At 36.4% G+C, this 10,842-nt stretch overlaps 1 long non-coding RNA gene across 1 annotated transcript; it reads right to left on the bottom strand.

The window, feature by feature from the left end:
- Nucleotides 1-4,700: 4,700 nt before the first annotated feature.
- LOC125266056 lies at nucleotides 4,701-6,317 on the bottom strand. Its single transcript, XR_007184412.1, has 3 exons — nucleotides 5,963-6,317; nucleotides 5,248-5,291; nucleotides 4,701-5,084 (listed from the first exon to the last, which is right to left on the bottom strand). It is a non-coding gene; the product is annotated as an uncharacterized LOC125266056 (long non-coding RNA).
- Between the last annotated feature and the right edge of the window lie 4,525 nt (nucleotides 6,318-10,842).

The following is a 10,842-nucleotide window of genomic DNA, read 5'->3' as shown; positions in this document are numbered from 1 at the left end:
CATTGATCAGCATTATTATCTTTTCTGCAAAATGTGATTTGTGTGCCATTATAAGCAGGGTTTGAAATGAGTGGGGTCTGGGGGGGTCCCGGACCCTCCATAAGTCATTAGGGACCCCCCATAAGAATTCATTTTTGGATTTTGTCCCTGACAAATATATTTTAACATTAAAAATGATTGTGAAAATTATAGGTTTTAGTGACGTTTTGTATTTATAACAGTAATTAATTTATTTCCTAGCGCGAGGCAGCAATCAGGGCAGCTATAGAGTGCCCCAGGGATGACGCGTTTTTGTAGGCAAAACCCGGAAGCGAGTTAGCATTTTAGGACTTCCGGTTCCAACGCCGTAAAGTCTATGGGTTTTTTGAATGGGTTTTTGCTAAATCGCCTGAAATAAGGTCTGTGGTTAACAAAGCCTCTAAATACTTTCACGTTTTGATCTATGACATAAAACACACCAGTTATAACCCACTTGTGATTTTTTTAAACTTTTACTGTGTCTTAAAATCGGCGGTTGCTAACAAATTGCTAAAAGGGACTACTTCCTTTGGCGGGGACTTTAGACGTCATCATGACAAACAAGACATTTGGACAGCATTTCTCATGAAAAAGTGGATAAGTATTCATACACAGCGCAGATCATAATCAGTGAGCATGTTTTTAAATAGAGTTATTTTCTAAATAAAGTTTGAGGACGCTTGGTGGTGACGATGTTGATCCGCGACCATGGTGTGCTGTAGTCCGTTTATAGCCTACTTTTAGCCTTTTATATCTGACGACTTTATTTAGGCTTCAAAATCTATAAATGTTGTGTTAACTTGTAAAGATTATCTTGATAGACAAAACGTGTAAGTGTCATAACCCTTTGTTAAACACAGAGCTTATTTTCTGCGATTTTCCAAAAGTCTATGGGAAAAATGAATAGGCTTTCAGTCGAGGGAACCCGTGCGCCGCTAACTTCCGGGTTGGCCTACAAAAACGCGTCATCCCTGGGGCACTCTATTAGTCGAGTGAGTTCCTATACACAAATCCGCCGCGAACTCTATGGGCGCCGCCATCTTGCCTGCCGCCATTACTGCGTGCCTGCGAAGTGTGACGGTGTGACACTTGCCGGTGCCCTCTAATGACATTTCAATTAAAGCGCATCCTGCTCATTAAAGAAAATGTCTGATGAAAGGGAACATGGGTAGATGATGTCAGGCAGTGGCCAAAACTTACCGATAAAGGTCATTTAATATTGACAACATAATGTAATAATGTAAAAATGTAAATGTAATGTAATTAAGAAGTGTATTAATTGATGACAACAATAAAACCGAACGCTGTCATTACTAGCTGTGTTGCTAATATGTTCACAAGCTTCACAGTTTCAAATAATTATTAGGCCATCCTTAAAAATATTCTTGTTTGCCATAACCCGACCGACCCTGTCAATTTAGGACCGACCCAATTAATTATTTTTTCCCCTTTTAGTCCGACCGACTTGCCGATTGTAATTGCGTTAAGACCCACGGATTTTTTTTTACTCTTCAAACAGCTAATACAAATGCAATAAAATGTGAGACACGCGCAATTGACGCTTTTCACACGCTCTCACGCCACACATCCATTTTCTCACGCACAGAAAAATCGCGAAGTAAAGAGGACACAGAGACCGACAGACTAGACAGAGCAGGTTACTTATGATAGAAAAAAATCTCAGCTCTCAGATTCTGTCAATTTTATTACGAAATTCAAACAATAAATACCGTTTTGGTGCTTGTAAATGTGACATGCTAGAAATACAGATTACAAAATATTACAACATCAAACGACGTATAATGTTATGTTCTTGTAAACATGTTTTTCAAAATGGATTTATGTATCACTTACCTTTGTCTGAGGTAAATCTCTCAGAAATGACCGAACGCTGTCAGCTAGCAGCTCCTCACACAGAACCTGTTTTGGCTGTTATGTGTACTGTATTACATCTTTATTATATTTTTACTTATATCATTAAATAAAGTTGTTATTATAATAAAAAATGCATTATATTTAAATTGTTATTTTTAAATAATACTGCCAGCTGATAGGGCTCTCTGTATGTTTACAGCATTAAGTTAGGTGAGTTGTTTTTTTTTCTTGAGAAAAATTAATGCCTACCTTGTGTAGCCTAGCTAATATTTATCCAAATGAGTCAATATTAAATCAAATCACAATAATAATTAAATAATAATAATTGAATAAAAATAATAAAAAAGTGTAGCTTACCAGAAATTGTAGCCTACCATGTGAACATTGTAACATGTCACTAAACCTAATAAAATTCAGCTTAGTTACTAAAATGTTTTGACAATCACAATACACTTAATGTGATGCAATTTTTTTTACGACCTACCGACCATTTTTTATTTTTTGGGCTGTTACGGCAAACCAAAATATTTTTAAGGATGGCCTTAGCCACGACTAGTTGTAGCAATAAAATACATGTTCTTACAGGTATTCAAGATTATTTTATTAATCATCTGGCATGCGATGAGCCATCTCGGTTATGTGTTTCATCCACTTTTGACGCACATCTTGGTCCTCCGCTCGACCAGGAACTCTGTGCAATCCGTATGGCCGTAAACATGGGCAGTCAATGTGCAACAAAGCTTCGTGGATTACACAAACGGTTTTATTCCAGGCCTGTAGTTTTGTGCTGTTGTTAAAACAACCAACCACACAACACGCTCTGCCCGGCATCACTGGACAGCATACGTACTAAAAAAACTATATAGCTAACATCTGCTACAGCCTACGGGACCAACACGCTACTTCTGCTACTTCCTTAGCAGCAAGGCACGCAGTAATGGCGGCGCTGCTTTACTTCCGTGTTTCGCCGGATTTGTCTATACAGCGTCACAGATTGTTGTTGTGGTGCTCCCGCAGACACGTACTAGATCAGGGGTTCTCAACCTTTTGCAAGCTGGGCCCCCCCAAAGCTGGTTTATTGCAGTTGGGGCCCCAGTGCGTGTGAGCATTTCACAAAAACTAAAGGAAAGCTTTAACTGTAGCCTATATTCTGACTAGTTTATTCGATATCATATATATATATATATGATATATATATATACAGGGTGCGATTTGTGAAAAAAATGTTTTGAATTTTTTTGTTGTTGTTGTTGTTGTTGTTGTTTTAAATTTGTTAAAAACCACAGTGCTACATACTATTTTTTTGGCAGCTGTTACAGAAACATTTTTTTAAAAAATCTTCTGATTTATCCTTGAGATTTGAAGTATTAGATAGCTTAGATATTTGCACCACTACAATGACATTAATTATTCTTAATTTCTGATAGAAATGCCAAATCAATCGGTAGTTATTAATAGAATAACGAGACACAACCCTCACTGTAAAAAAAAATCCTGTAAAAAAACGGTAAAAAGTCTGGCAGCAGAGTTTCCAGACGGATTCCGTTAAATTACAGCAAATAACCATTTCACAAAATTACATACAAAAACTGTAAAAATACAGAACAGACTTTACAGTCAAAATTCATTAAATTACAGTATATTACTGTTGATAATAATTTATTAAACCGTGAAAAAACTGATAAATTATGTCAGATTACATAGAAAATTACTAACTTTCAGGTTAATCTCTGCAAATTGAAGGTTTTTATGAGTTATTTTATCAAGCTGCTCTTTCCATCTACAGTTATTTACTTTTAAAATATAGATTTTCCATGTACAATAACTAATAACTTATTTATAAAAATGCACTTAGCACATAAATTCAAAAACAAATGTTTGCATTTTACAGTATTAATCTTTATTTATACAGAACCACTCACAACTACAATCAATCTATTTTAAGAACTAAAATTAATTACTTAGAAATGCATAAAATTAAAAAACAATTTCTGTTAAATTAACAAAATATAGTACCAAATACATTTAATCAAAGGAACATGCACATGTACGGTATTAGTCATTGTACATAAGACATTGTATGTCAAGTTACTTAAATTTTAGGAAATTCAAGCTTAGTATATAGAACATCTACATTAAAAGACAATTTCTGTATACTTTTATACTGTAATATTGCTGTTATTTTATACATATGATTACATTTTATCCAAAGTGACTACAAGGAGTACAAGGAGTACTCAACTGTGCTATTTTGAGACACCATGAAATATGAACTAAAATGTTCTTTTAATATACTATCTCTGCATTTTAAAAAATTTATTTAGATACCACTTGTAGTACATTTGAATCCATAGTGTACTACAAGTGGTAATTAAATATATTTTTTAAATACAGAGATAGTATATTAAAAGCACATTTTAGTTCATATTTCATGCTGTCTCAAAATAGCACAGTTGAGTACACTTACATGTTCTCAAGATTATCTTAAGAAGTACTAAAGAAGAATTTTTAGTATATTAAGTACAAAATTAGCGCACGAAAAAAGAGCACTTTAAGTACATTATAGAAATGTATTTTTTTAATCTGGGAATGGATGCAACAATAAGTACAATGACAATTTCCAGTTAGTCTAGCACAGTATGCATAGAAATTATTTTTTTCAGTTAATCAGATAGTATCATCAGGACAATTGTTCACACACAAAAAATGCATCTTTAGCAGTCTCTTGAAAATGGTTTGAGTTATTCAGGTTATTCCACCAGCATGGGACAGTCCAGGTAAAGGTCAGTTAAAGTGTGTTTGTGCTCCTTTGGGATGGCACCACAAGATGCTGTTCACTTTCAGAGCACAAGCTTCTGGAGGGCGTATAGGTACAGGCTTGCAGAGCCAGTTGTTGTTCTGTTGTGTAGCATTTTCCGATAGGATGGCCTGAATAGAATGGATAGAATTAGAACGGATAGAATGGCCTGGTCTTCCCAATGTTGTACTGGGCATATCTTCAAGATCAGGCAGTTCCAGCACTGTAGTCTGTGAAGTTTAACTGATTGATTATAACACAAAGGATGGGTGGCTGAAACCACGAGAACTTCTGTCTTGGCAAGGTGGAGTTGAAGGTAAATGTCATCCAGGTGAAAGTCGGAAATTTCCATCAAGCAGGCTGAGATGCGAGCAGCTACTGGTTGATCATCTGGCTGGAATGAAAAGTAGAGATGTGTGTCAGGATAGCAGTGATAGGAAAAGCCATGTTTCTGAATGATTCTAGTTACAATTACAACAAAAAATACTGTACAGAACAGCAGCATGAAAAGATGTAAACAAAGAATCTGTTGTATAAGAATAGTACACTTTCCACACCTGGACTGCAATGCTGCTGTAGATCTCCAGTCTTTCCACATGACCTGAAATCATAAAGAAATAAAAATTAGTTGGCTATTACATTAATTCAAACATGCCAGCATATGTTTTACTGAGACAATGCAAATCCTCAACCTTCTTTGATCTGGAATTTTTATATCGAACTATCCAATGTATCTTATGATTCAGTACTGACAATTTACTCAGGTCATGTAAATTTTTTTCCCCCCTATTATTAGTATTTATTATAACACTAATATATGCATACTACTCGTGTTTTAAAGCAGATGCGCTCAGAATATTTAATTTATAATGTTGTTCATATTGTACTCTCATCTGCTTTCATGTAACATATAACTTAGACCTAACGTATAGTACCGGTATGAGCTGTACAGGCTGCAGAGTGGCAGTTAGCCACATTAATCGTTCAGTGTATCAAAAGAGATTTAAAAAATGGCGGTACTATCACATCTAAACGAAGATATAAACACTTGAATGGACTTTATAAATAACTAATCTTTCTTGGTTTAAAACAGATGGAAAATTGAAAGATACCTGCTGCAGTTTTGCTTTCAAAGGCAGTTACCTTACGTTATGTGTCTGAACACCGTTTAGATATAACATTACTAACATTAGCTTTTTCAAAACTATAAACAATATAAATGTGTAGCCACACAATATAAAATATCACAAACATGTAGAATTTAACTCTTACCTCAGCCAGTGATCGGTTGGTATGATGTCCGCTGTGGTCTTCTTGCTGAAAGGACGTGTTAGTTTTTCGTTTTTCCTCACACTGTTCCGAAGAATGGACAGACGGATGTGTTCAAATAAATTCTCCTGCCCACGACGACTGCTCTTTACGATTGCTTTACACTACTGTTAATCTCACGACCCAAAAGCATAGCCTGCCCTGAAATACATTCAAATTACCCGCGACGCTCGCCCTTCCATCACTGTATGGCTCTGGGGTGCGTTTCCCAAAGCGAACTATGGTCGTAAGTTCCGTCGTTACCAATAGAGTTCAATGGGACTTACGACCATAGTTCACCAACGATGCTTTCGGTAAACGCACCCCTGACTGGGAACTGTTGTGGGCGGGACTAACGGAAAAGTAATCGGCGGCAAATTTGAATCTGCGTCGCGCGCGCGCGCGCGCACACACACACACAAACCAAGCTACGCATTTGCAGCTCGATTTGGAAAAAACATAAAATGTACATATCAATAATAGATGTGTTCAGGAAATTTAGAGGAGAATAAGTCAAGGTCAATCAGCAGTTTCAAAATAAGCATAGGCTATGTGCAAGTTGAGGTTAAAATTAGTAAAATAAACAATGCATAATATATAGAAGGCCTACACACCGTATGTACCAATACTATAATTGAACCTTAAAAAACTAACTTTCACCAACACATTATCTTAAATGGAAGAGGAAAAAACATGTTGAATGGCTGTTGATTTCTGTACACTGTAAAAAATGACCGTGATTTTAACAGTAAAAGACTGTAAGAATGCTGCGGTGAAAAACTGTTAATTGGTTTACAGAAAGTTTCCGTACTATATACGGTGAATAACTGTAATAGATCTAATGGTACATTTAATGTAATTTTACGGTAAAATACCGTTAAATTCACAGTTTTTGGAAGTGAAAAATAACAATTCATTGTAAAATTTACAGTGAAAAACCGTATATTGACATTCCCACAATTCCCTGCGTGATACTTCACATTTGATATATTTTCGTTGAAATAACTCTGTTTCTTCTTAGTTTTTCTCATTTTTTTCTAATCAGTTATGTACATTAGGGTTTTATGTTACATCTAATGTTGTTAAATTAATGTTTATTGCATTTTTAAAATTTCATGCATGTTACCATGATGGTGTTTAGTGTGTGTGTGAATGACACTTTGTGCACCTTCTATACATTAGTATTGTGCTTCTCAGCTTGTGGAAAAGCTGCTTGTGATGAACTTTGATTCATCATGTGACTCTCATCACCACTGTGTTTGGTGACTGTCAGTGTATTATAAAGGTACAAAACAGATATTAGTACTTCATTAGGTTAGTAAATTAACATTATATCAGTTAATGAAATACATTATTTTACCGTAAATTTAACAGATTTAAAATGTAAAATTCACATGTAACTCCGTAAGTATGTTTACGGTTTGATGTCATTTTTACAGTATTGTTCTGGTAACCACAGCTGCCGGTATTTTTCCGTAGAAACAACGGGATTTTTTTTTACAGTGTAGTTCTACATTTGTTCCCTTTTTTCTATTTTTACAGAAAAAAATCTGTAAAATATTAATCAACATTTTATGTAAATGTACACATTTTTCTGTAAAAATACAGAACATTTCTTTTAAAAAAACAGAAATTTAATGTAATACTAAAATACATGCAATTTCCTGTAAATTTAATAGTGGAAAATTAAATTACAGCAAATATCTGTAAAACAACATGCATTTCAGTGTATAATGACAAAACGGGAAAAATCTGTAAAAAAATACAGACCATTACCTGTAAATTTACATTTATTTTTAACAGTGCTTTACATTCAATCGCGTTTGGTCCCATTTATTTATACACATTTACCACAGATTTTATTATATAGAATTGAAGCCGGGCCGTACGCAGGGTTTCATAATTACCGAGGTCAGAAAATGTTGTTTGCTAGGGGGGGTACGGGGGCATGCTCCCCCCGAGAAAATTTAGATTTCCCTGGTGTACATATGTGCATTTTAAGACGTTTTAAGGCCAACAAATTGGATAACAATAGCTTTAAAACCATGTCAACAAATATATACATGCATGCACAGTTTTGAGGCAGCTTTAATCGCATGTTTGGCAATTTCATGACTTAACTTACAACAGAACAACGACCATCATTGCTCGTAGTTTCTTTTGCGCTTTATTTAAGCTATAATAAAGTCATTATGCAGCGCGCGCCGGCGCTTTTGCGCATGCAATTCTTGAGTGCGCGCCACGAGCACAGTATAACGGCTGATTGGACAGTCATGTTAATTTTTCTGAGTTTTACAGACATAGCCTGACAACATCTCCTCTGACCGCAGTTCACTGTTGTTCAACTGAAGCTACCTCGTAGTCACCTGCACCTTTTCCGCGATCGTTTGACTTGAGCCTGGCACTGAGACGAAGTCGGAATGCTCGTCTGAAAAGTGTCCAGTTTGTTGTGGTCGTAAAGAGACAGTTCTGTATAAACGCAGCGTTTTACTTGGCGATGTTTTTTTTTTTTTTTTTTTAAAGATTTTTATTTTTGGTATTGTATATGCTCTGTTGGTGGTTTGTGGAGTAGCATCACCCGGGGGTGGATATTTTTTTATATTTTTTTTCAGCAGAGGGAGGGATACATAGAACAGAAGGGGGGAAATTTTAGACGAAATAATGACTGTTTTGGTCTATTTTAGCAGCGAAAATAGATTCGATGAATCCAAACAAAGATCACAACATAGGGCATCTCACAGCAACACTCAACCGTGTTTTGAATGATTCAGTGTTTTGAACCAATCGTTTAAGTCAAAGATTCAATGACCCATTCACAAACATCTGTCTCATTCTTGATGAATCGGCCATTTGAACGAATCGTGAATGAACGACTCAATGACTCGCTTAATAAAACCGCTTATCACCTGCATTTGCGCTCACTATCGACAAACCAAATTTGTTCAAAACTTTTTTTTTAATCTGTACAAACACATTTTAATTTTTATTCAGGAGTTATGTATATACAAAACTATAACTTTTTATTACAGTAGTTTAGTGATTAAAAAAATTGCATTTTTTTCAGGGTTTTTTTCCCTCCCATCCTGTAGCCTACTCGCGCCCCCCCGGGTTGAGAATCACTGTACTAGATAAACGCGGCAAAACGAGACATCACAAAGAGTGAAATCCTGAATGAAAATCCTGTAAGGGCTTTGATTGTGTTTATATCTCCATAATTGCTTATAGTAAAATATTAGGAGTTCGAGTTCCTATATCAAAAGTTGCATTAACTAGATACCCAGTGTAATGATTAGAAGAGTACGTTTGTCAACGCTGCTAGCTGTAACTTATGTGTATGAAGCCAAATGATCTGCCAGCTAACAGCAAACCTAGCAGCTAGACTAGTTATTCAAAGCTAGCTTAACCTACTTGTCCAGTCAGTGATTACGAAAGATAAATCAGGACTTAATTCAAGTCTGAGTTGATTAAAGTGAATGTGATTTGAGCATGAATGTACAGTACGTGATAGCTTGATAAGCTATCTAGGAAGCTAATTGTTATAAAGGTAGCGCGAAAGCGCCATCTAGTGGCCATTAGTAGATGTGCTGGAAGTGATTGCGCATGTGAAATACGCATGACAATAACAGTGGAAGGTTAATTATTAATAACTGCATTTGAGAAAAGTGAGTTTCTCTTTTTCATTATTTGCTTAAGATTTATTATATATGTGAATACAGAAATAATCAGGTCATACATCCACGATGGAATTGATGTTCCGTTAGTATAGGATGAAGTCATTGTAAAATGTTTATGCGTTGTTTGTTAGAGATTGAAGTGTTATATTATGAAACACATACATTATTATTTGTTCTGTACAAATTAATAAATGGAAGGTTAATTATTAATAACTGTTGAATTGTGTGCATGATGTTAAGTCCAATAATTATTTGAGAACTGTTTTGTTTAACCACACGTACAACCAACATGCTTATGATTTAAACCTACCCTCTCCATAAACATAAGCTGAGTGCCACCTACTGCATCCAAATTTGCACCTATATTGTAAAGTGTGGCAACGTTGCCGTCTAATGTATGTCTGTGCTGCTGAAGAAAGTTCAGTAAACTGTTCAAACTGAGTCCTGCCTCCTGTCCTGCGTTCTGACAGACGCTCCAAGGCGAGAACTATATCCTCCTAAGCACCTGCGGTCCCTTTCTCTTAAACAATTTTGGTCCTTCGAGCCGGAGCTCAGTGCTTACCTTGGTTAAAGATGGCAACTTCTAAAGACAAGAGTGAAGTACTTCCAGAATCTGTGCGGCCAAAACGTCAAGTCCGACTGCCAGCCTATTTGTCAGACTACCAAGTGAATGTAACCGGCCACAGAGAACTGGCTTCCTCTTATCCAGCAGATACTGCAGCACAGACTACATTTAGACGTGAAGAGGAGTGCAGTGCAGAGAGTGATGGAACTGCTAGGAAGAGGTCTTCAGCTGGTTCAGCATCGGCCAGACCTGAAAGTCAGTATGTGGCAAGTGATGAGTGGGGAACCTTTTATGCTGAATTAGAGGACATTCAAGCTCAGCTTGGCCAAGACACTCAGCTCATACGGAGTTTACGAGATAGAGTGCGCCAGCATGTATTATCCAAATGCTGTGGGGAGGAAATCCCACATGCAGATACACGCCCATTACTGAGAGATGACAGAGTTTCTTCGCCTGCAACCAGGCAGCCCCTTTCAAACCTTGCTCACTTATCCTCACCAGCCTCCTTCTCTGCCTCATCCCAAGTTTCATCACTTCGGTCCCAAGTATCAGCTGTGTCCTCAGGCGAGTCCCATTCAGTTACCCACCTAACACCACAGAGACTA

Source organism: Megalobrama amblycephala, linkage group LG4, assembly GCF_018812025.1.
Source record: "Megalobrama amblycephala isolate DHTTF-2021 linkage group LG4, ASM1881202v1, whole genome shotgun sequence".
In the NCBI taxonomy this organism is placed as follows: domain Eukaryota; kingdom Metazoa; phylum Chordata; class Actinopteri; order Cypriniformes; family Xenocyprididae; genus Megalobrama; species Megalobrama amblycephala.
This window is presented reverse-complemented; position numbering and strand designations above follow the sequence as displayed.